The sequence below is a fragment of the Dasypus novemcinctus genome, chromosome 19 (assembly GCF_030445035.2).
Source record: "Dasypus novemcinctus isolate mDasNov1 chromosome 19, mDasNov1.1.hap2, whole genome shotgun sequence".
Classification (NCBI taxonomy): Eukaryota; Metazoa; Chordata; class Mammalia; order Cingulata; family Dasypodidae; genus Dasypus; species Dasypus novemcinctus.
In genome coordinates, this window is record NC_080691.1 from 7,928,952 (window position 1) to 7,954,467 (window position 25,516).

At 61.3% G+C, this 25,516-nt stretch overlaps 1 protein-coding gene across 5 annotated transcripts in view; it reads left to right on the forward strand.

Moving 5' to 3' along the window:
• The window catches only part of RIMBP2 (RIMS binding protein 2), a 252,212-nt gene that overhangs the window by 161,223 nt on the left and 65,473 nt on the right, over positions 1-25,516 (forward strand). The window lies entirely within an intron of this gene.

Consider the following 25,516-nt stretch of genomic DNA (forward strand, 5'->3'; position numbering starts at 1 on the left):
AGGTGAGTCTCAGTGGGCGGCGCCGGGCTGACCCCAGGGTCCCGAAGGCAGCAGCGCCCGGGCTGAGGGGCCTTTAGAAGGCAGGGTCGGCGACGGGCCCCCCTGCGCTCTGTTGTCTGCTCTGAGTTCACGACAGCGCAGGCGACGAGACGCCCCCAGGCGACGCTTCATTAACGCGGCTCCGCACCCCCGGCCAGCCCCCCACGTCCAGCCCGAGGGCAAAGGGCGAGCATGGGACCACGTGGCTGGGGCCACCAGGGCCCTAGGGCACTGTTGGGGGCGTTTTCGGTTGGTGAGATGGGGCGGGGGGCTCCTGTGGGGCCTGGTGGCGGGCAGGGACTCCCGGGGGGCCTGGTGGTGGGCAGGGGCTCTGGTGAGGCCTGGTGGCGGGCAGGGGGCCACTGCCCACCACCCTCCAGGCCCGGGCAGCCCCTCCGCGGGTTCCCAGGGGTCGGTGGCGCGAGGACGAGACAAGCTGCGCGCTCGGTTCCCGGGCAATGACGAGTCATCCAGACGTGGCGGCTGGGTGAGGACAGGCATGCGCGGTGCCTTCCGGAAGCTCCCGGAGAAGCTTTCCTGCCTCCCCCAGCCCTTGAGGCTGTTAGGGCCCCTCCATGTCCGAGCCCCCACACGGCCTCTCCTCAGCCCTCCTCCCGTGTCGGGGCCCTGGTGGGGATCCCGGGCACCCCCCTAGTAGGCCAGGCCCCTGCTCAGGCCCAGCAGGGCCACGTGCCCGCGGGGCCTGGGAGGGGGCTCCTGGGGGGCGGCGGCTCCTGGTACCAAAGGCGGACCCTCTGAGAAAGGAGGCGGCGGAGCGGGAAGCCCCCATGGGGGTCTGGCTGCCGAGAAGCCCCCTCCCAGCCTTGGGGGGCCCTGAGGAGAGCTAAGGGGGTGTTTTGAGTGGAGGGCACTCTGCAGAAACAGGAGAAAGCCGAGCTGGCGTGAAAGGCTCGTGCCTTCGGGGGCGACTCCGTTGCAGCTGGGAGAACGGGCGCGTCTGGTGAACTTGCGCAGCCCGGCGTGAGCGGCCGGCGGGCTGAGGCGCTGATGACCGAGAGGAGGGGGGACGCGGAGGCCACGGCCCTCGCCCTGGTTCTGGACCCCTCTGCGCTCCGGGGACGGGCTAACCACTGTCTGTCGCCTTCCACGACGCACCGGCAGCGTCACCGCGCCGCCTGGGGAGGAGAGGTGAGCGAGGGCAGGCCGTGAGCCTCCGAACTGACCGATAAGGTCCCGGCGGCCTGGGTGGACGCTGCTGCTGGACCCAGAGTCCCCCAGCCGAGGGTGCTCCGTGGTCTCCCGCTATCGGCGGTTTGAACCGAATTGGAGGCCCGGCTGGTTCCAACTAGCCTCGATTCCCTGAGCCAGGCGGGGTCCCTGCGGGCAGGCTGGGTGGGCTGCGTCTCGTCCGAGGCTGCCGGAGGCCGGAGCTGGACCCGACCTGGCGCCAAGCAGGCGAGGGCGCAGGCGGCTTGCGAGGGGCCCAGCGCGGCTCACGAACCAGCCCGGAGGCCTGCTGAGCTGCAAGATAAAAATCAAAATCAAAAGCCTTTAGAGCAACAGATAGAAGCAAAGCCGAGGCCGGACGTTTCCTGAAAGAGCCCAGCTAGAACAACGCCGACGAGCGCCGCGCCCACGAGCCAAACTGGCCCGACGTGCAGCTGCAAGGCCCTCTTGGCCATCGTGGTTTCACAGACGGTAAGCCGTGAGTTCTTTATACACACACGTGTCTCGTCACGCCTCTTTCCAAGGATCGGACACGTTGCACGAAGACATGATGAATCGACAGCATGTGATGATATGCCGAAACGATGTGAATGGACGCAGGAAACTAGGACTAAGGGAAAAGAGAATTAAAGAGGCCGGCTCTGCGATTAAATACACTAACTCTCTAAGATTCTCCTTGGGCTCTGAGCGTCCCAGCAGCTGATATAGTGAAGGAGATATGAGAAATCATGTAATTCCTCCTTTCCCAGGAAAACAAACGTCCTTACTTGGACTGTCACTCCAGGGAGGCAGGAAAGGGTGGGACAGCGTGTCTTCAGGAACCTTCTCGGCCGCCGCGGGCCATTCCCCGTCGCCCCGAGATCACCCGCGTGGGGTCCGTGGTCAGCCTGCCACGGCCAGCGGAGCGCAGCTTCCTGGGGGCTGCCCTGGCCTGCGAGTCGCTTCCTGCCTGACCATGAGCCCCCGCCCGCCCACTCGGACGTCGCTGAGCCTTGATCCGCGCCAGGCTGTGCTCAGGGGCCGGGACCGGCAGTAACGCAGAACACGATGCCCCAGCAGGCGAGGGGGTCGGCAGAGGAAGAGACGAGCGCGTGGAGCGTGGTGTCGGGGGCGACAGGCGTGTGACAAAACTCCACCAGGGGAGCGGTCGGTGGTGGCAGGGTGACGTCTTCTCACCAGGGAGGAACTCCCAGTGAGCCTCGTCTATGCAGGGGAGCTTTCCAGGCAGAGGTGGCGGGGATGCAACGAGCCTGACGTGCAGCAGACGCTTGACGTGTTCAAGGGACAGCAAGAAGGCTGTGTGGCTGGGACCTGGGGGCTAGCGGCCATGTATAGAGAGGACTCCTGGACCGAGGCCAGCTCGGGCAGCTTCTAGAGGCCAAGATGAGAGCCTTGGCATCTGTACTTAAGTACTGGGGGGTGCTGTGTCAGTTATCTATGGCCACAACAATGCTGCATAACAAACTACCCCAAAACTCAGTGGCTCACCACAGTGGCTGTTTACCGCGAGCCTGCGGGTTGGCCGGGGTCTCGGCTGGGGCTTGTGCGTCGGGTGGCTGCCTGAAGAGGCTCAGCTGGACCGGGTGGGCTCCTGCCGCCCTCCCACCGCCCAGCCAGGGCTCCTCGTCTCGGCAGAGCGGGCCAGGAGGGGGGCCCGAGCTCGGCAGGCCTCACAGGACCACGCGCAGGCCGCGCCCGCCCCGCTCTGTTGTCCGAAGCCAGTCGGATTTAAGGGGTCAGAAGCCCGTCTTCACCCCACGTGGGAGGCGCTGCGGTCCCGGTGCCCAGCCAGGGCTTCCGGGAAGGGCTGGGCACGAGCCAGGCCTGCATGGGCTTGTCCCGACGTTATCGCGGGGGGAGGGCGTTGACCCGCATCTGCCGTAGGTTAGTCTCGGTCACTCCGGCTGCCACGCTCAGAGGTGGGGGGACGTGGCGTGGAAGCCAGGAGCCTGGGGGGGGGACGGGGCCTGGTCAGGCAGGGGAGTGGAGCGCGTGGGGGCGGCGGGGGCTGAGCGCCTAGGGGCAGGTCCGCAGGACTCGCTGATGGGCCGGGTGGAGGGCGAGGAGCGGGGGCCGTGGCGGGGCCGGGGCTCGTGGACGCGCTCTGTGGGGATGGAGGCAGGGGACACAGGCCCGTGGGGCAGCTCTGCTCCCCCCGGGACCTCCCGGCTGACGCCCTCCGATCCGGCGGCTTCGCTCCACGACTGGGCGGACACGGGGTGCTCGGGTGGTGCCGACGTCGTGGGAGCGTCTGTGGGTCACAGTCAGCTGAACCGCGCCGGCTCCCCAGCCCTGAGGGCGGCTGGGCGGGGCGCAGCACCCCACAAAGCCCCATTGCTCTCTGTGCGGTCATGGGGTGGACAAGCCCCAGAGGTGCGCCAGCGGGGATTCAGCGCTTGTCGGGGCGAGCGTTAGTCTATTGGTCACACCCTCAAGTTGGCTTTTTGCTTCCAAATGCCCCTAACATGCTGCCTGTCTTAATACTGATAATTAAGTTGATCAAAAGACAATCAGCTAACATGGAGGTGAAGAAGGTCAACCACCACACCAGGGAGCCAAGAGTGCCTACAACTGAAAGCAGGAGGATTGCATCCAGCATCCACGTAGAATCTAAGCCCTCTCTTGATATAGATGTGGAGTGGACACAGCCATTCCAAGGTCCACAGGATGGAGGAATAGAGTATGGATTAGAGTGGACTTACTGATATTCTCTTCATGAACTATTGTGATTAGTAATCGAAGAGAATGTGGCATTGGTGTGGAGGAAGTAGCCATGGTAGCTGCTGGGTGTGGGGAATGGGAGGAAGAGATGAGATGTGGAGGCATTTTGAGGGGTTGGAGTTGTCCTGGGTGGTGCTGCAGGGACAGTTACCGGACATTGTATGTCCTCCCATGGCCCACTGGGTGGACTGTGGGAGAGTGTGGGCTATGGCGTGGACAATTGACCATGAGGTGCAGCGGTGCTCAGAGATGGATTCACCAAGTGCAGTGAGTGTCTCATGATGATGGAGGAGGTTGTTGTTATGGGGGGAGGAGTGGGGGGAGGGAGGTGGGGGATATTTGGGGACCTCATATTTTTTGAATGTAACATTAAAAAATCAAATAAAGACAAAAAAAAAAAAGACCGTGTAGGCCTTTCCTCCGACACGCTGGGGTTATGTAAAACATGAATCTGCTAACACAGGGCTCTTTCCAGAGGCCTCTTTGACCACACTGGTCAGGTAACTCTTCAATGAGGAAGTACAGTCAATACTAATTAGCATTTATGCTGATTTTAAGAAAAAAGGGGTCCCTGGACCCCGCACAGGGGCTTCTTGGGGCCCTCCACAGGGCAGCTGTCGGTTGTCCTGATGAAAAACCTGGCTGAACCCCTCCTGGGGAAATGTTCATCTATTCAACAAGTATTTATTAAGCACCTGCTGTGTGCCAGGGCCCTGCCAGGTGCTGAGGAGGCCGTGCCTGCACCATGCCCGCGCCGTGCCCTGCAGACCCGGCCTTCTGGTGGCACTGAGGCCGTGCGTGCGTCACGCGGTGAGCGTGGGCAGAGCTCAGCCTGGCGCTCTGCATTCGGCGGCCGTGGAAGGCCCCGCCGACGGCGTGACTTGCCAGCAGAGACCCGAATGAGGAGGGGGGAGTCGTGCGGAATCCAGGAAAGAGTGTTCCGGGCAGAGCGGGCAGCAGGCCCACGGGCCCTGGGGCAGTGGGAGCCTGGCACGGCTGGGGACAGCGAGGAGGCCAGCGTGGCTCAAGTGCGGTGACCGCAGGAGAGCGCTGGGAGGTGGGGACATGGACGGATGAGGAGCTGGACACGTGGGTGTTGAAGGCACGGCAGGGCTCTGGGTTTGTCTTTCTGGCTGAGATGGGAAGCCAGGGGCGATATGATCCTACTTCACTTTCGCTCCTCTGTAGAGATACAGTAGCCCAGAGCAGACTCAGGAACACGGGCTGGGAGGCGTACCAGTTACCCAGTGCTGCGTAACAAATCACCCCAGGCTTTAGTTGCTGGAAACCCTGATTCATGGGTATGTCTCGGGGCTCTGTGTGGACGGGGCTCTGCTACGGGGTTCTGGCCTGGGGTCTCCCCGCAGGTCCATTCACGTGGCCCATGCCGTCGGCTGTGCCTCTGAGAGGGGTCTCTACTTACACACCTGGTGCTCAGTGGGGACAACTGGAAAAATGGGGCGACCAGGCGCTTCTCCTTCATGCTGCCTCTCCCCGCCTCCCTGGACCTCCTCACAGCACAGAGGACGCACGGCGGTCAGGCTTCTCGTCTAGTGGGCGCCCCCCAGAGCGGACATCCAAGAGCCTGGGCCAAGCTGTAAAGGTTTTATAGCCTGACTCGGAAGCCACTTCTAGCACCTTCCATGGGTGTCTTTGTGCGGTTACGGAGGCTGACGATCGATTTCTTGATTTTGTTTTTTTTTTTTTTTTTTAAATATTTATTTATTATTATTATTATTTTTTAATTACATTAAAAAAATATATATGAGGTCCCATTCAACCCCACCGCCCCCGCCCACCACTCCCCCCACAGCAACACTCTCTCCCATCATCGTGATACATCCATTGCACCTGGTAGATTTCTTGATTTTGGAAGAAGGTGAAGTTGTGCCTTTCTGGACACAGGGATTGACGTCCGTGAAGTGGCTGCTCCGTGGCCTCTTGCAAGTTCGTGGCATCCATCGGGTTAACTTAGCGCTCGGGGCTCAGGGCGCTCGTCTGCCTGGTGGCCTGGCTGCCCCAGGTCACGGGGAGGCAGCAGCCACGGCAGACCCTGGAGGGGAGCTGCACGTGAGTCTCCTGCCCGTGACCCCCGAGTCCCTGCCAGTGACCCCCAGCATCCCACCCCCCGAATCCCTGAGCCTCCTGCCCACAACCCCCAGCCTCCACCTGTGACCCCCTCAGCCTCCTGCCCGTGACCCCCCAGCCCCCCATGACCCCCAGCCTCCACCTGTGACCCCCTCAGCCTCCTGCCCGTGACCCCCCAGCCTCCGCCCATGACCCCCAGCCTCCTGCCCGTGACCCCCAACTCTCCCTGAGCCCTCAGCCTCCGCCCGTGACCCCCCCAGCCTCCTGCCCGTGACCCCCCCAGCCTCTGCCTGTGACCCCCTCAGCCTCCTGCCCGTGACCCCCCAGCCTCCTGCCCGTGAGCCCCCCAGCCTCTGCCTGTGACCCCCTCAGCCTCCTGCCCGTGACCCCCCCAGCCTCCTGCCCGTGAGCCCCCCAGCCTCTGCCTGTGACCCCCTCAGCCTCTGCCTGTGACCCCCTCAGCCTCCTGCCCGTGACCCCCTCAGCCTCCTGCCCATGACCCCCAGGCTCGTGACCCCTTCAGCCTCCTGCCCGTGACCCCCAGCCTCCGCCCATGACCCCCAGCCTCCTGCCTGTGACCCCCAGCCCCCACCTGTGACCCCCAGCCTCCTGCCCATGACCCCCCCAGCCTCCTGCCCGTGACCCCCTCAGCCTCCTGCCCGTGACCCCCAGGCTCATGACCCCCTCAGCCTCCTGCCCGTGACCCCCCAGCCTCCGCCCATGACCCCCAGCCTCCCTCCCTGACCCCCCGGCCCCTTTGGGTGGGTGCCACTCGCCCTCCGCGAGTTGCTCTTGACGCGTGCGCTAGGCAGGCTGCGTGTGGAGCTGGGGGCGCAGTGGTGGAGACCGGGCCAGGCTTGGCCCTCTTAGTGCTGAGGGCACAGCCCCCGGGCCCCCTGGGCCAGGGTTGCTGTGACGCTGCCCCTAAGACCAGCCTCAGACCCTCCTACTGCCGTGGGGGGCGGGTGAGGCTGGGGTCCTGGGCAGGGCTTTCGGGGGGGGCCTTAGGGGACCAGGGAGGACCCGGGGAGTCCAGCAGCCCTCGGGGACGAGCTGCGACAGGCCCCAAGCGGGGTTCAGAGGCTCCTGGCCTCCGCGTCATGCCTCCCGGCCCCTGGCGGCAGCGCCTTCCTCTCTGCCGCGTGGTGAGGGCCCGTGCCCGCTTACACCTGGCCACCAGCCCCGGCTCTCCTGCCCAGCTCTGCTGTGTCTCCACCTTTGCAAACCGCATGTCCACTCTGGACAGGATTATTTTCTTGACCAACCTCAGACCAGTGACCTCAATCTCGAGGCTTTGAGAGCAAGTCAGCCCCTGGTACCTGCCGCGCTTGCCTCGGCGTCTCCAGCATTGTGCCAGCCACGGAAAACCGGGCACTCCTGCCTCCTCAGCCCTGGCCCCCCGCGCCTCGGCTTCGACTCTCTCTGCTGCTGAGAATGTGCTGTTTTACGCCCAGAAAGCTCCTTTTACTGATTTTTTCTCTTCCCCTGTATGTAAATGAACTATTAGGTTAGTGCAAAAGTAATTGCGGTTTTGCATTGTTGGAATTTGCCGTTTGAAATCGGCATACATTCTTACCACGTGCCTGTGTTATGCATCATTTTAATGTGCATTTCTCGCTGTATGTTTTTTGCTAATGACTTATTGCTGTCTATTTTATATTTGCTTTAGACTATGGAAATGATGTTAGACAAAAAGCAAATTCAGGCAATTTTCTTCTTTGAGTTCAAAATGGGTCATAAAGCAGAGGAGACAACTCGCACCATCAACAGCACATTTGGTCAGGAACTGCTGACGAATGTCCAGCACAGTGGGGGTTTGAGAAGTTTTGCAAAAGAGACGAAAGCCTTGAAGATGAGGAGTGGAGTGGCTGGCCATCGGGAGTTGACAACGACCAATTGAGAGCAGTCGTCGAAGCTGATCCTCTTAAACTATGTAAGAAGTTGATGAAGATCTCAACACCAACCATTCTACAGTTGTTGGGCATTTGAAGCAAATTATAAGGTGGTGGTGGACTTGGCCCAGTGGTTAGGGCGTCCGTCTACCACATGGGAGGTCCGCGGTTCAAACCCCGGGCCTCCTTGACCCGTGTGCAGCTGGCCCATGCGCAGTGCTGATGCGCGCAAGGAGTGCCGTGCCACGCAGGGGTGTCCCCCGCGTAGGGGAGCCCCATGCGCAAGGTGTGCGCCCCGTAAGGAGAGCCACTCAGCGTGAGAGAAGTGCAGTCTGCCCAGGAATGATGCTGCCCACACGGAGAGCTGACACAACAAGATGATGCAACAAAAAGAGACACAGATTCCCGTGCCGCTGACAACAGAAGCGGACAAAGAAGATGCAGCAAAAAGACATAGAGAGCAGACAGCCGGGGTGGGGCGGGGGAAGGGGAGAGAAATAAATAAATAAATAAATCTTAAAAAAAAAAATTGTAAGGTGGAAAAGCTCAATAAGTGGGTGCCTCATGAGCTGACCTAAAATTTTAAAAATGGTCGTTTTGAAGTGTTGTCTTCTCGTACAACAACGAGCCATTTCTCAATCGCACTGTGATGTGCAATGGAAAGTGGCTTTTATACAACCACTGGTGGTGACCAGCTTAGTGCCTGGACCAAGAAGAGGCTCCAAGCACTTCCCAAAGCCAAACTTGCACCAGAACAGGTCCAGGTCCTGTGTGCTGGTCTCTGCCGGTCAGATCCACCACAGCTTTCTGAATCCCAGTGCAGCTGAGAAGTATGCTCAGCAAATCAGTGAGATGCACCGAAAACTGCAATGCCTGCAGCTGGCGTTGGTCAACAGAAAGGGCCCAACTCTTCTCTACAACAACGCCCGACCGCACGATGCACAGCCAATGCTTCAAAAGTTGAACGAATTGGGCTACAAAGTTTGACCTCATCGGCCATATTCACCCGACCTCTTGTTAACCAACTACCACTTCTTCAAGCATCTTGACAAGTTTTTGCAGAGAAAACGCTTCCACAACCAGCAGGATGCAGAAAATGCCTTCTAAGAGTTTGTCAAATCCTGAAGCATGAATTTTTATGCTTATTTCTCATTGGCAAAATGTGTTGATTGTAATGGTTCCTATTTTGATTAAGATGTGTTTGAGCCTAGTTATAATGATTTAAAATTCACGGTCCAAAACTGCAATTTCTTTCACACCAACTGAATAGCTCCAAAGCCTTCATTTTGAGAGACAAGACTGAAAAGTCATTAAGGCTCAGTGAATGATGTAAGACCAACGTTATAGAATTAAGATATGTGGCAGCCATAACTGCTGATGAAAAATACTTTAGGACCTTTTGAGATAGAGTTTTACCCAAAAAAGAGTTGGCTTATAAAATGGAAAATCTGAGAAATAGGTTAGGCTTCAGGCACAGTTGAATCAAGGTGCTCAGCTGATGTTGTCAAGAATAGTGTCGATTCGTCTTTGGCTCTGCTTGCTGCTTCTCTATGGGCTTGATTACCAGGCAGGTCTCACCAAGTCCTGGCAGGGATGGTAGCTGTAGTAGTCAGGGTTCTCGAGGGAAACAGAATCAACAGGAGATATCTGTCAATAGCAAGAGATTTTATGAGTCTGTCACATGGCCATGGGGATGCACAAGTCCAGGTTCAGCAGGCAGGCTGCAACCAGGGGCTCTGATGAAAGTCCAGTGAAGGTTCTTGACCAGTTCTGGAAGATGTTGGCTGTCCAAAGATGAGCTGGGAAATTCTCTCTCAATGCTGGAATCACTTCCCCTTTCAAGGCATTCAGCTGATTGGATAAAGCGTCACTCATTGTTGACGGCAATCTCCCTGACTGATGTAGACATAATCGACCATCTATGCAGTAAACTCACCGATGACTAACATCCATAAATATCCTTGTATTACAGTTAACCCAATGCTTTCTTGACCAAACAGCTGGGCACAATTACCTGGCTGAGTTGACACATTAACCTAACCATCACAGCACCCAACCCCTCCAGTGTATATCCCACCAGGCTAGCGACGAGCCAAGAGAGTGCTTCTCCTGCTATCCCCGTATTTCTAGCAAGAGCCTCAGAACCGAGTGCCATTGGTCTAGCTTTGTGTCGTGCAGCCATGGGGCTTAAATCATATACCAGCCCCCGGAGCCAAGGGCTGTCGTTACTCTGCCCAAATTATAAGGACTGACAATAGGGAAAGGGTGGTTTCCCTAGGGGGGTTCAGGGTGCTGCTACCCCATGCTGAGCAGACAAAGAGAGCCAGTCTTCACTGCAGGAAAGGAGACCAGCGAGGGGAGAGCACCTGAGCACAGCCGCCTAGCGGAGCCGAGGCTGGAGGTGGACCTGGCGCTATTTAGGAGGAAAGCACAGCACTCTGGGCAGGGGGAGTAAAAAGCCGAAGGCAGGTAGAAATGAACTTGGGACGTTCCTGGGACAGAACCTCGCTTGGCAAGGGATCGCTTGATAAGCTTGAACAGGGAGAAATGGGGAGAGATTCCTTCTGTGTTAGTCCTCCAAAGGGTGTCGATGTGAAGTGCCAGAAGCTTTTGGTACTTTTATAATAGGGATTTATTTGGGGGTAAAAGCGTCCAGTGTCTAGGCTAAATCAAGGCATCAGCAGAGATGCTTTCTCACCAAGCCCAGCTACTACTCATCCCGTGTGTTGCTGCGTGTGAAGCAAGATAGCACCGAGCCCTGAGTGTGAATCAAAATAGCACTGAGCTCTGCGAGGGCGCTCCTTCCCCTCCGGCGTCCTCTCTCAGGCTCAGCTGCTCTCCTCTTCCTGATCCCCGCTGCAAGCTGGCACAGGGCCTGTTTCTTAGGGCTCCCCCCTCTCCTGGCATAGGGCTCGTTTCTTTCCTGGCCTTCTACATCTGCCTCAGCTGTTTTGTTTTCTTCCTAATTTCACCTGTAAGCTCCGACGAAATGGCTCATCTTTTCCGGGGCCTCGGCTGTTCGAGCCTTCTTTCTGCTCATGGCAGGACTAAAACGACGAGGTTCTTTCCTCTGGTGTGTCTTCTTTGATGGGCGTCCATTCATATCCACTCACCCAGGGGCAGGGTCTCAACCTGAGTCACGCCCCACCGACCGGTCGAAGCCCTGAAAGCCCTCGTAACAGGGGGTCCCGTCCAAGTCCCCTTGGCCGGATTTAGTGCAATCAAAGGGTGTCGCTAGTTCACAATCTTTCTCTTTCTGGGATTCATGATTCTCAAATAGCCACAGCTACGTTTTTTTAGAGTTCATTTGTCTGCTCTTCCCCCTCCCCCTCCTCCCTCCCCTTCCTTCCTCCTCCCTCCTTCCTTCCTCCCCCTCTCCTCTCTCCCCTCCCCTCCTCCCTCTACCCATCCCCCTTCCTCCCCCTCCTTTTTCCCCCTTTCTCCCCCTCCTCCCTCCCCCCTGCTCCCCTGTCTTCCTGAAGCGGGGGCGGGTGGTGACTCCTGATGCACGGCATCCCCTGGACGTCTCCCACGAGGCCACAGACCAGGGCCCCGGAGGCCCGTGCTCCGCCTGACGTGTCCCGGCCCCGGCGGTGAGGGCTGGACGGCTCGGCCGCCTGATGGATGCGGGGCAGGAGGAGAGGAGAGCAGAGGCCGGGACAGGGGGGCCTTCGGGTCACGCGCCCAAAGCACCAGCCCTGCCGCCCGGTGCATTCTCCACGTGTTCCCACGCACACCCCTGCTGGCGCGTTTAGAGCGTCAGCACGATGCAGAGCGAACCCGGGCGCCCTGGCAGCATAGACGAGTGCATTTAGCCCGCGCGTGGCCTCGGGCGTGTCTGTCTCTCGGCCGTTTCATGCATCACACCGAGTTCTCTCGAACCCACTGTCCTCTCCACCCGCTCTGAGCAGACTTCGTCCTCCCGTCCACCTGGCTCTGTGGGGCCAGCCACCGGCATATCTCCTCTTTTCGGCTAATCCTTCCTCACCGTCCCTCCCGGCCTGCGCCCGCCGGTGTCCTAGAGGAGGCGTCTGATAAGGGGATGACTCCGCAGGCGCGGGTTTCCCCCAGGCCGGTTTGTCGATGAGTCTGGTTGGTGGTTCTGACTTGTGGGTTAACACTCGGAGTCTGTGGCGCGAGGAGTCGCCCTTCTCCCCCCACAGAGCCGCCCAGTGTCCCGGCGGCTGCATGGCGCATCGGCCTCCGAGGTCGCTGGCCGGAAGCTCAGCAAACACCGGGCTCGTGGGGGACGACGGCTCCGGGGCCTTCTCCTGCAGCTGAGCGGAGCGGACCGCACCAGGCGCACCACAGCGTCACCGCAGGAGAACGAGAGCCGCCTCCGTGACCTGGGGGGTGGCTTGGCCAGGGGGGGCCTCGGTGCATGCTGGCGGCTGTCCCACCAAGCTCTGGGGGCACCGGCCACCAGCCCCGTGGAGCCACAGGTGAGGGCAGTCCTAGGAGAGCAGTGGGAATAAGCAAGACAGTCTCCGACAGGGAGTCATCCTGGGGAGGACCGGGACAAGCATTCAGGGCAGAGGGAATGTCACGTCCTGCAGCTGGAGGCGGGGAGGCCCTTGACCACAGTGGCTGGTGGGAGACCGGAGTCGCTGGGGAGCGGGGAAGGAGGAGAGGAGAGAGCACGACGGAGAAGCCGCCCGAGCCCGGGGGAGGCTGGCACCACGCCGTGCACGCGGGTTTCGTCCCAAGGGTGGTTGGCACCCCTGGAGTGCGGTGCGCAGAGATGCCAGCTCTGGCTGCCCGGGGGGAGGTTGGGGGCGGCAGGAGGCCGATGGCGAGTCTCTCTGAGGCTCGGGGGAGTGGTCAGGGTGGTGGCAGAGAGGCGAGGTGGCGGGTGCTGCGGGAACCGGATGTGGAGCGAGGGGGCAGGGCGGTCGGGGATGCTTCCTTGTCTGCCGCGGGGACTGGGCGGAAGGTGGCCCTAACGAGGATGGGGCAGCCCGGCTGGGAGAGGCGGCCAGAAATCCCGTTCCCTCCGCGTGCCACGTGGGGAGGCCGAGCGGGCAGCCGGGCACCGGCGCAGGGACACGGGCGCGCCTCGGGGCGCACGTTCATAGACGGCAGTTAAAACCCACGGCCAGGGCAGGGCACCTGAGGAGAGGACGGGGGCCCAGTAAGGCGGCGCCCGCCCCAGCGTGAGAGAGCGCGGGGAGGGGGCAGCCCGCGGGGCGCTGCGGGGGCACGGAGGGGTCCCCTGTGCCAGCTGCCGCTTGGCGCAGGCCGGCCAGGCACAGGGGGGTGGCGTCGCCCGCCCAGGGGACTGCCGGGGCCGGGAAAGGCCAAAGAGAGCGAGTGAGCAGAGCACGGGGTGGGGAGGGTGGTCAGGAAGGAAGAGGGCAAGGGGCAGGGGCAGGAGGGGGCGGGCTGTGGAGGGTGGGGGGCGTGGAGGCGGGAGGGCCTGCGCCGGGGGCCTCGGCCTGTGCCGGGGCCGTGAACCCCACCGCGGGCTGCAGGCCTGGCGCTCGGGCTCTGCCCACGGCCGCTCCGCGCCTCGGCCCCTCGGCCTGAGAAGGGCACTGGCTGCCCGCGCCGCACTTGCCTCGCCTGCCGGACGCCCGCCCGCAGAGGTGCCCGTGCCCCCGCCTGAAGGACGGGCCCCCTCGAGGGGCTCCGCGCTGCGGCGCTGGACTTCTCCCGCAGCCGGTCACCGGGTCCGGCGCGCCCTGGTCGGGACAAAGGTCTCCCTCCGGCTCGGGCCACTTCCGTCCCCAGCTGAAGTAGAGCCGGCGGGCTGCACACGGCAGTGCCCGCTGCCAGAATCAACGGCGGCGCCAGAGGTAGCGGGAGTGGCAGGGAAATGAAGCAGCAGTGTTAGCCTCACCCAGGCCAGGAGCCTGTCGGGGCCACCCCGGGCGAGCTCGGGAGGCCAATGGCTGTGTCCATTGTCTTGGTCCAGAAAGGACAGGGCTTGGCACGCACTGCTCTGGGCCTGGCACTTGACGGCGTCCAGGTTCCGCTACCTTCCTGCTGTGCAGCCTCACAGAGGTTGCTCAGCGTCTCTTATTGTCGGCCTCCTACAGGGTGGTGACCACTGCAGCCAGCTCTGCACCAAGGGGCCCGAGCCCGGCACACAGTCAGCGCTTCACAAGTGGGCGCTGCCCCCTCCTCAGCTGTCGGCAGAGGCCCTGGTGCCTCTGTAGGGCCCCCCTGGCCCTGCTGTGCCACTGCTGCCCTCAGCCCCGCCGTGCCACCATGCTGCATGCAGCTGTGCCACCTGCTGCCCACGGCCGTTCTGTGCCACCCTGCTGCCCACGGCCGTGCTGTGCCACCCTGCTGCCCACAGCTGTGCTGAGCCACCCTGCTGCTTGCGGCTATGCCACCTGCTGCCCACTGCCCCACTGTGTCACCAGCCCCTGGAAGCCCCTGGAAGCCCCTCAGCCCATGGCCATTCCACGCTGTTCCTGTCCCATGTGGCGTCCTTCCTTTGATTTATGGCTTTGCCCACACGCTACGTGGCCTTCTGTGGCCCCTTGTGGCATGGGAGCCCCTCCCCGCTGCAGCTCCGCACCCACCCAGCCCACGCTGTGCCAGCCCTGGAGCACCGCCCGACACGGTGTAAGCCACAGGGCCTGCCCTGCTGCCAGGATGTCTGCTCGGAGGGCATAGTTTCGCCTGCTTGTTTTTAAACTTCATTGAGGTAAACGCGATGACGTGAAACGTGCCACTAGAGCCGTCTGGAGTGCACGTCGCGGTTTCCGTCGCGCTCCGTTCACCCGCACTGTTTACCTGCTATCCCCTGGGGCGCACTGGGTGCCCTGTCCTGGCCGTGGTGAGCGTGCCGCTGTCACCACCGGTGTGCGCGCTGCAGCTTGCTGTTCGCAGCCTTCCGGCCTCTCCACACGGGGGACTGCCGGTCGTGAGGCGAGCCTCGCTCTGACTTTCTGAGGTTGCCTTCGTCCGGGTTTTGTTTGGTGTGGTGACTGCCCATCGGGCGAGCACCCACGGTGGCAGGAATGTCGGGCCACGCTGTTCTGGAAAAGTACGGTGGCGTGGTGGTGGGCGCGGGGAGAGGACGCCTTCCGCAAGGCGGCGGGAGAGCGCAGGAGAGCCCTGGCTCCACGTGGGTGCACCAATCGACAGCCCTCCCGGCGGGAGAGAACGGCGGGGCCGGGTGTCCTGGGGGCTCCGCGGGGAATGGGGGTCAGTCCCAGCAGGCTGGACGAGGCGGGGCGGGGAGACACAGTCGCTGTCCTGTCCACCATGCATGCGAGCAGGCCAGCTAACGGACACGCGCGCTTGGCCCCATGTTCCGTGGGCCCTGCTCCCCGTGGGCCCTGCTCCCTCCCATGGGCTCTGCTCCCTCCTGTGGGCTCCATTCCCGTGGGCTCTGCTCCCCATGGGCCCTGCTCTCCGTGGGCCCTGCTCCCTCCCGTGGGCTCTGCTCCCGTGGGCCCTGCTCTCCTGTGGGCCCTGCTCTCCTGTGGGCCCTGCTCTCCTGTGGGCTCTGCTCTCCTGTGGGCTCTGCTCCCGTGGGCTCTGCTCTCCCATGGTCCCTGCTCTCCCGTGGGCTCTGCTCCCCATGGGCCCTGCTCTCCTGTGGGCTCTGCTCTCCTGTGGGCTCTGCTCCCGTGGGCTCTGCTCTCCCATGGTCCCTGCTCTCCCGTGGGCTCTGCTCCCCCGTGGTCCCTGCTCCCTGTGGGCCCTGCTTTCCTGTGGGCTCTGTTCCCATGGTCCCTGCTCCCGTGGGCTCTGTTCCCGTGGTCCCTGCTCCCTGTGGGCCCTGCTCCCTCCCATGGGCTCTGCTCTCCCGTGGTCCCTGCTCCCGTGGTCCCTGCTCCCGTGGGCTCTGTTCCCGTGGGCTCTGCTCCCATGGGCTCTGTTCCCGTGGTCCCTGCTCCCTGTGGGCCCTGCTCTCCTGTGGTCCCTGCTCCCTCCCATGGGCTCTGCTCTCCCGTGGTCCCTGCTCCCGTGGGCTTTGCTCCCGTGGGCTCTGCTCCCATGGGCTCTGTTCCCGTGGTCCCTGCTCCCTGTGGGCCCTGCTCTCCTGTGGTCCCTGCTCTCCTGTGGGCTCTGCTCCCGTGGTCCCTGCTCCCTGTGGTCCCTGCTCTCCTGTGGGCTCTGCTCCCGTGGGCTCTGCTCCCGTGGGCTCTGCTCCCTGTGGGCTCTGCTCCCTGTGGGCCCCACTCCCTGTGTGCGTTTTCATGGCAGCCCTGAAACGACCGCCGTCTGCCACGGCGCCGTGGTAATTACAGCCCGCGAGGAGCCTGGGGTCCTTTCTGGAGGCAGCGGAGGGCACGCTAAGCACACCCCGTCTAGCGCTTGGAGACAAACCCAGCCACGGTGCCAGCAGGGTGGCCACGTATGCACCGCTGGACAGAAGGAAGCCGCGTCTGAAACAGACGTTGTGGCTCTGCCCACCGCAGTCCTCAGACCGAGAGATGGCGCCTCCGCGTTCCCTCGCAAAGTCTCTTGGCTCTGAGATCCCTCACACAAGAAAGGAGCTTTTGGGTGGGGTCGGCTTGGAAAAACTGATGAAAATAAACTTCCTCCTTGTCCCCTGCCGTATTTCCCCATGTCCCCCCTGTCCCTCGGTCGCCCCCCCTGACTCCCCGTCCCCCTCACCGCAGACCCCCATGGGCCCTGCTTCTCACCTTTCTGCTAACGTCGACTTGGGCGGACTTAAGAAATGCCGCCGTAGCCCGCTGGTGGCCCTGCCTCCTCGTGGCCCTGCCTCCTCGTGGCCCTGCCTCCCGCCCGCTGTGGCCCTGCCTCCCGCCCGCTGGCTCCTGAGGCTGACTCCTTCATGACCCCAAAATCCACCAAGTTCAAGGCAAGAAGGCAGGCGTCAGCGCCCGCCTCAATGAGGCCCCCCTGCCCATAACTGAAGATGTTTAAAACGCTGGTGGCAGGTGGCACGGTGGGGGCCGTGGATGGGGGTGTACCCCGTGGGGGCCGTGGATGGGGGTGTACCCCGTGGGGGCCGTGGATGGGGGTGTACCCTGTGGGGGCCGTGGATGAGGGTGTACCCCATGGGGGCCGTGGATGGGGGTGTACCCCTCGGAAGGAGCCGCTCTGACTCAGATTCTGCCAGCCACTTTGGGGGGATCTGTGGGTAGACCTTCCCATTTCTCAAGGAATCCAACTTTTATGTTAAATAGCCCAAATTTTAAATGACACCAAAGTTTTTGTAACGTTTGGTAACACAGAAAAGAAAGGCAATGGGAGAATTGAAGGCGCTTTACGCCCGGTCCCCTGTGTCCTCCTGCATGGCGGCAGGCGCCGTGAGATGCCCGCCCCGCGCCGTGAGATGCCCACCCCGTGCCGTGAGATGCCTGCCCCATGCCGTGCACTTTCTCCGGCTTGCTGGGTTCCTCAAGCGTGAGCTGCGCTGTGGCCGGTCCCACTGTGGGGCTTCTGTTGACCTCGTGACAGCCACGTGGGTGGCCTCTGCTGCCCGGCCAGCTCTCCTGACGGGCCGACCGGGGAGACGGAGAGGCCATGGCAGGCGAGAAAGCGCGTCGATCTCAGAGGAGGGACGGCGCAGGCAGGCCCTGAGAAGACGAGGGGCGCCGGGGGGGAGGGCGAGCGGGGCAGCCCCTCTGCTGGTCCACCGCGCTCCAGGTGACGGGCCTGGACGGGGAGGGGCCTCCCCGGGCGTCTGCGCAGAGGCATAGACCAGGAAGGAGCTGGACCGGCAGTGGGCGCGGGTGCCCGGTCGTCAGAGCGAGGGGAGGAGCAGAACCCCAACCCAGAGCTCCACCGAGAGCTGGCCCGGCTCGAGCCCGGCAGCCCCTTGCCAGCTGCGGGGGCGAGGAGAGCCCCGGTTTCCTCAGTCGTAGAGGGGGCTGGCTGTCGCCCCCCTGCTCCGTGACGAGGTGCTCCCGGGACACAGGGCGAGGCCCAGAAGCCTTTGCTGTTATTTGCATATGGCCTGGAAGGAAGAAAATGGAAAAGGGGGGGGGAGGGGAAGGGGCCCTGCAGACCCCCGCCCGCTCCCTGCCGGGGGCACCACAGACAGGGAGGGAAAGCGGGAGGGGAAGGGGCTGCTCCCAGGGCCCCCCGACTCCTGTGCTGGCACCGCTGGGCCGCTGGCCCCCTGACCACCTGGCGGCAGGGTGGGTGGGTGCGGGGCGGGCAGCTGCCGGCGCTCGTCCCCGTGGGTGCTCCCTGGGCGAGCGGCGAGGGGTGGTGGGGTGGGAGTGGCCGGTGTGCTCGGCAAGCCGAGGGACGTGGACCTTCTGCAGAGGGCAAACCCGGGGCCGAGGCGGGGGCCCGGGCAGGGCAGGGGCGCCAGGCCGTGCCCACGGGGGGCTGCGCCGCTCGCCCGGCCTCCCCCTGGGCCTGCCTCATGTAGGTCTGGACGCGCTCCTGCCTCCTCGTGTGCTTCCTGTGCTCCCCCGGACTCGTGCCGTGCTCCCTGACGAAGCTCACGTGGGGGCCCGAGGCGCCGGGCGCAGGCAGGGCCGGGAGGGCGGCTTCGGCGCTTTGGGCAGAGCAGCCTGACAGCGTCGACTCGAGGAGAAAAGCCGCCGGTCCGGCCCGGCCAGCCCCGTGCAGGGGCAGAGCCGCTGGAAGTGTTTGCACCCCGGTTTGGTGGTCGCGGGGGTGGAGGGCGGGAGGTTAAGAGAGGAAGTTTGCAGTTACCCCGGGGAGGGGAGCGTAACGGCACGGGGCCGAGTCAACTGCCCAAGCTGCAGATGGCCCGTGTAGCATAAGCCCCGAGAAAGGAAGAGCGACACGATAAGGAAGGAAGGAGACAAAAAGAGCAAAGCAGAGAGAACCAGGGAGGGAAGGAGGGGCAGGCGGTGGAGGAGCGAGGAGGAGCAGCGCGTGGATTCACACGCGTCCCTGCAGGGCCGGCTCCTCCGTCCACCAAAAGAGCATGAAGCTGCCTCTTCCTGGGCTGAGGAGCTGGGGGGCCATGGGGACGGGTGCAGAGCCCCCCTCCCTCGTCCCCCCCTTCCCCCGCCTGGCGCAGGCAGGAGGCAGCAGCAGGGGCGCCCGGCTTCCACCCGGCCCGGTGGACTGCCCTGAGCCAGCCCCAGACGTGGGGACGGGGTGGCCCCCAGCGCCCCGCCCGGCTGCTCCCGTGGGCGCAGCGCCGCCCGTCTGCCCATCCTCCAGGGCTGTGACCTCGACTCGCAGGGCGCGCTGGCTTCCCTCCGGCTGCTGATGGGCCCCGATGCCAACCGAGGAGGACCGCGGGGGCCAGCCCTCGGTGCCCACCGCCGCCTCACATTGAGGACAGACTTGGCGGCGCTAGCCTGCAGGGCGGCCCAGCGCTCATTTCCTGTCATGATAGCTGGTGCACGGGGCACTGCCTCATTAGATGTTATCCGAGAGGCGAGCTGCCGGGCGCGGCGCGTGGCACGTCCCCAGGCCCCCCAGGCGGCGGGCGTGGCCGATGAAACCTGCGCTCCGGGAGCTCTGTCCCCCGCGGGGTCTGCCCGAGACGAGCCATAAACCAGCAGAAATGCAAGTGCGGCCCAGCGCGCGGGCGAGGACGGCTCTGCTCAGCCAGTCTCCTCGAGAGCCTGGGATCCTAGTTGCTAACGCCTGGAAGCCAAGCAAGACGAGCTGGAGCCAGCACTGCTTTCCAGCCATTCATCGCTTCTGTGTGTCATCCAATTTCCTCTGCTCCTTTTATCCCTCCTTTGTCATTTTCTCTATTTTGGACACATCGATGCTTCCTAGGTGGGGGAGCAGAGGAAGAGAAGCTGGATGAAATGCGCCTGTGTCAATTTTGTAATCTCTTAGGTGCTCTGGTTTCTGAAAAACACGAGGGGAGCAAGGTCAAACCTGAGCGGAAGGAGATCGGCACGTCTTCTAGGGTTTGTGTTTCCATTTGATTCCCGTCACGGACAGCCGCCAAGCCGTAATTGATGACGAGCAGCTCGCTCGTCCATCCAGCTGATGTTGGCTGTCTCCCATCTCCTCAGCCGATGAGCATTCGTTCTAGAAGGTGGGAAAACTGGCGAATAAGATTGGGCCCCTGCCTCACGGAACAGAAGTGAACGAATGTGCAAATGAGCAACCGAAGCAGGTGCAGGTGGCGACCGGGCCGCGACGGAGATGAATAGGATGAGGTGGCAGGGGCCGATGGGGGGCAGCTTAGCGAGGGTGGAGTTAAACGGGGAGACCCCCCCCCACACCATGCCAGGGCAGGGAGTGGGCACAGAGGCCCCAGGCGGGGAGCTCAGCGTGCCCATGGGGCAGAGGGGACGGCAGCGTGGCCGTGCGGGCAGCCGGAGAGGGCAGATGAGGTCGGGGAGGGGTGGGCGTTGCGGGCCATCAGGAGTTTGGATTTCATTCCAAGGGAAACAGGGAGCCATTCGAGGCTGAAGCAGGAGAACAACCGGCTTTTAAAAACATTGCGGTGGCTGCTTCACTGAGAATGTTTGTAGTGCGGGAGGGAGGCTCTGAGGAGTCCAAGCAAGGAACAGCAGTGGCGCAAAGACAGAACGGAGCACAGCGGGCACGACATAGGAGAGAGGGGCTGGCTTTTGCTCCCTGGGCCGGCTGTGGGAGGGGCAGCCACGTGTGAATGGGAAAGCAGCAAGGGTGGCACCCCCAAACCGAAACCCTCCACCCCCTTCTCCTTTTAGATCCTGTGCGAAGTACAGTGAAAACCAAAAATACAGGAGTGCTAGCATTTGTATCTACCCCCGTCTGCCCTCACTGGAGAGCCTTGTTCCTTCATGCAGTTTCTGTCTGTTGTCTGTGGTTCTTTCCTTTCAGCCTGCAGAACTCTCTTCAGCATCTTTTGGAAGGCCAGGCTAGTGGTGACGAGCTCCCTCGGCTTTTGTTTTTCTGGGAATATCTTAATCTCAGACCCAGTTAGGATGGATATAGAACTCTTGGGGATGATTTTTTGCTTTCTGTGCTTTAACTGTTTCTTCCCACTGTCTTCTTGCCTCCAGGATTTCCGTGAGAAATCAGCACTGAATCTTACTGAGGCTCCCTTGTCCGTGGCGCTGCTTCTTCCTTGTGGCTTTCAGAATACTCTCTTTATCCAAAGACAGCTATAATATGCTGCGGTGTGGGTCTTTTTTGGGTTTATCCTGTTGGAGTTTGTTGAGCATCTTGGGTTTTTTGACATATTCATGTCATTTATTACATTTGGGAAGTTTTCAAATTTATTATTTCCTTGGATAGTCTCTCTGCCTCTTTCTTTCTTCCCTTCTAAGACTCCCACAGTGTGTATACAGGTACACTGGCTGGTGCCCCACAGCTTCCTCAGGCTATTTTCTTCATTCTTTCTTCTCTCTGCTCCTCACACTGGGTGATTTCAATGGCTTACCTTCATTTCACTGATTCTTTCTTCTGCCGGCTCCAATCTGTGTTGACCTCACTAGGGCATTTTTAATTTCTGTGGCTGGGATCTTCAGCTCTGTTTGGGTCCCTTCCATAATTCCCATCTCTTCATTGACATTCTCTTTGTGTTCTTCTATCGTTTTCCTGGTTTCCTCTAGTTCTCTGTCCATGTTTTCCCTTTGCTCTTTGAGCACATTTAGAACTCTCCTTTCTAAGTCTTTGCCTGGCGTGTCCCAGGTCCGGTCCTCCTTGTTGATGGTTTCTAACACTTTAATCTTCTCCTTTGCTTAGGCTGGCGCTTGCTGTTTCTTTCTATGTTCTGTCACCATTTGTTGAGACCTGGGCATTTTGATACTTTAATGCATTATTGCTGAAATTTAGAATCTGCAGTATCTGTTCTTTAAGCTTGTATCCAGCTAGTGTTATGACAGAGCTTTCCTTGAATGCCAGAAACTGACAAAAAGAAAAAGAAGGAAAAAGACACGCCTTTTCCCAGACTTGCAGGTCGCCCGTGCGAGGCTCTCCCCGGGGGCTTATCCACGCGGGGAGTTTAGAGAAGAGCCCCAGGCCCGAGTGGGGGGCCTCCCGGGTCCTTTTTGTGCATGTGTCTTGTCTTGGGTATGTGCGTACCCCTTTTATGTGGACACGAGTGTCCCCTCCTCCCTGGGACAGTTTCCTTGTGGTCCCTGCATTGTGCTGTGTCCTGCAGCCAGCAGCCCCTTGCCCCCGGCAGCCACTTGGCTGCTCTCCCCAGCGTTCCGTAGAACACCTGGGTGAACTGCCTTCTACACGCAGGGCAAGTTTTGGGGCAGTGAGTCCCTAGGCATCACCAGGCAGCGGGGCCAGATATACCTGCTCCCAGGGTGTGCACGAGAATCACTCTGCTCCCTCGGGAGCCAGGACCAGGCACCCGCACCGACACGGGCCGGCTCCATACCAAGGGAGGGTGGGGGGCAGCCAGGCCAGCTTAGGGCCCCTTTCGCGACTCGGTGCTCGCCTTGTTAACCGTCTCCTGGAGCTTGGAGAACGCTGTCCCGGCCGGTTCTTGCTGGTTGTGCAAAGCCGCTGCGCGGGCAGAGCCTTCCAGTGTGCCCTCGCTCGTCTTGGCGGGCGGGGCCTCTGCTTTGATTTTCAGCTGCCAAAGTCCCTTAGGAGTTATAAGGCCCTCAGGAAGTGGCCCCCTGGTCCTGGCAGGCTGGGGCTTGTTTCGGCTTTGGGGAGAGGCAGCGTCGTGGAGCCGTGTGCCCGGGGCACGTTTTGTTGATGGTCTTGGATGGAAGGTGACAATTATCACCAGTCACGGTCACAGCCACGTTATTCCAGAAGGGACTGGTGGTCTATCTGGCTTAAATTGTTCACAAAGAAAGCAGGTGTTCACTCCGTGGGGGTAGGGGGCTCAGGATGGCTCCATCCAGCTCTTGCTCCGCAGATGAAAAAGGCACAACCGTGGTTACAGGTCTGGAGAGTGGGCGGCACAGACGCGCAGCGGAGCTCCTGGTGGGGGTTTCTGAAGAGGAGGCAAAGCCTCCAGGTGTGAACAGAGAGCCAGACCACGGGGCGTCCCGTCTCCTCTTTCTGAGAAATGGGGGCACAGCACTCCTTTCTCTCTTTCCCTGGTGGGAGGCTGAGGCGGGCTTAGGCCGGGGCTTCTCAGACCTGGGGAGACGGGAGACCTGGGGGAGACCTGTGGAGACAGGAGAGATGGGGAGACCTGGGGAGAAGGGGGAGACCTGGGGAGACGGGAGACCCGGGGAGACGGGGGGCACCTGGGGAGACGGGGGAGCCCCGCGGCGGCACGTGGGTGAGCCCCAGAACCGAGGGCAGGTCTGCCCGGCGCGGCGCCTGCTGGGCCGGGGGCTGCTCAGGGCGCCTTCCCCACCCCTGGAGCATGTGCGGCTGTCACGCCCGTCCCCTCCCTGGGGGACCCAGAGGCCACGTGTGGGCCAGGCAGCCGAGGCTAGCCAGCTCTTCAGCGGGCCCGAGCCCAGGGCGGCCGTGACCCAGGGACTGGCCGGGCGGTCCACCCGCCATGCCGGGCCAGCGCCGGAACTCCCCGTGGCCTGAGGACGGTCCTGCACCTGCCCAGGAGCGCGCCGTCCTCTGTCCACAGTGCCGGCGCTCTCGTGAACCCGTGACCTGGAGCCCGTCCTCACAGGCTCCGGAGCCGCTCGGGTCGGGGTCACTCGGACTCACGCCCAGTGGCCAGTGCTGTCCTCACCCCGCTTGACCCAGAGGGAGATTTTGAGCAGGCCAGTCTCTCCGTCCCCCAGGCTCCTGGGCCCCCCGCCCACTGGCTCCTCCACCATGCAGACGCCTGGACGTACCCGAGGCTCTTCTGTCTACACTCGCTGCCTTCCTAGCCGCCCCTGGCTTGTGGGCTTTAACGGCAGCTGTCGGGGGCTTCCAGTTGCACTTCTCTGAACCCCCATTCCCTCTTCCCGCCCCTCCCCTCCCCGCCCCAGGATGATTTCACACCCGTGCGCGGCGCTCTGGCTCCCCTCAAGCTTCGCCCGGTCCTGCAGTCCCGGCGTGGAAACGCGGCTCACGGCTTTCCGACGAGTTGACGGCGGCCCCCGCCGCGAGCGCTACGAAGCCGTTGCTTAGGCTCTGCTAGACCTCGGTGCCGCCAATTTTAACTGTTAATTTTAACCATCTGTTCTGAATGCCCGAATGGCCCAGCCTGCAAGGAGCTGGTGAAGCGGAACTCCTGATTTGCATCTGAAGCGGAACGCTGACTGGGAGCCAGCTTGGCTGGGTTTTAGCAGCCTGCAACGGAGCTTTTTTGAGTTCTGTTTTTTAACCCTGCCAGTTAAAACCATCCTTGACTCAACTGACTCAATGGGGGTGTTATTTATAAAATCCTTCCATGTTCCCTGGTGGTTTTTCTTTTTTCTGTTTTGTTGTTGATTGTTGTTCTTGTTTTTGCTTTGAAAGGGACCATTTTTAGCAATTGGCTCTTGCAGTGGGATTCAAGAGTGGTTTAGCTAATGTGCTGTGTTCTCTTCATTTCCCCGAGTCTTAAAAGCCTCGTTGGAAATATGTGAGAATGAAATGCATATGAATGAACTCCAGGGGACTCTCAGAATGCTTTCACTTTTGGCCTGTGCTGGGGAAGCCAAACCCTCCCTCTTCCCAACCCACTGAATTTTGCGAGTGAGAAGCTGCTAGGGTCATGCTCCTTTGCTTACTGCTGACGTTGGGTAGGTCATTGCTAATTATTCTCTAGTCCCAGAGAAACTATTCCCCCAGGAACTAAGAATTCTGAGTGCACATCTCAGTTTGATGCATGGATTCTTTATCAAGGTGGGTGCCTGAAGAGGCAGGTGCAGGAGACGTCGAGAGAGAACTTTAAGTGGGCGTTTTCCTGCTGCGTCGGGAAGGGCTGTCGGCTGTGGCGATAGCGTGGGGGCAGGAGCCTGTGACATATTTTCTTTTCTGTGTTAGGATATGAATTCGGATGCTTATGAACCTCAGTGTCCCCGTCTTTTAAATGGGCAGCATCTTGTCCTCTGGCAGTTTATGGTTGTGTTCATTAGGATGCTTGGTTTCAGGGGACAGCAAACCCAAAAAGGGGAGTTTATTTGTGCACATAACAAAAAAGATGACTTCAGAGGCAGCTGGATCTGCGTTCCCAGCAATTCAACTTCAGACACAGCTGGTTTCAGGATCCACACAATTCTAGCTTCAGCCACGGCTAAATCCAAGGCCAAAAATTCCATCGGAACATGGTTGCTCTCTCTTCCGCCTCTGCCTCCCTGGGCTGGCTTCCTCCTCGGTCTCCGGGTGGAGTCCCTGGCAGTCCCAGCCTTGTTCCTCCTGGTGGCAAGATGGCTGCAGCAGCTCCAGGCTCAACCCCTCGTAGGTTCCAGTCCCATAGGAGAGGCGGCCTTCCTCTCTCCCAGTGGTCCCAGGAAAGGTGATGTGGCTCCAGCTGGCCATATACCCACTCCCGAGCCAGTCTCTGAAAACCCGGAGCTCTGCCCGTACTCAGTTGAGGGGAGCTGGATCCCCAACAGATTCAGAGGGTCTTCCCAGGAGGCGCGAAGGCCAGGCGGGCAGGAGCGGCAGGCGCTTGCTGGCATCACGATGCTCCAACTCGGGGCGTACCCGAAGTGCCGGTGGGTTTCAGTGTTGTGTGGATTTGCTCTTTGGCCCAAGGAGCCAAATTCCATGGGTTTCGCCCATGGAATTTCTTCTTCTGGGGGCAGAGGGTTTTGTGTGAGTGACTTCACAGGGCCCCGCCGCTTGCCCGGGCTCTGTCAGCGCTGGCCGGCTCCCGGGGGCACCCCGAGCTCCCGGGGCTGCCCTGGGGTGGT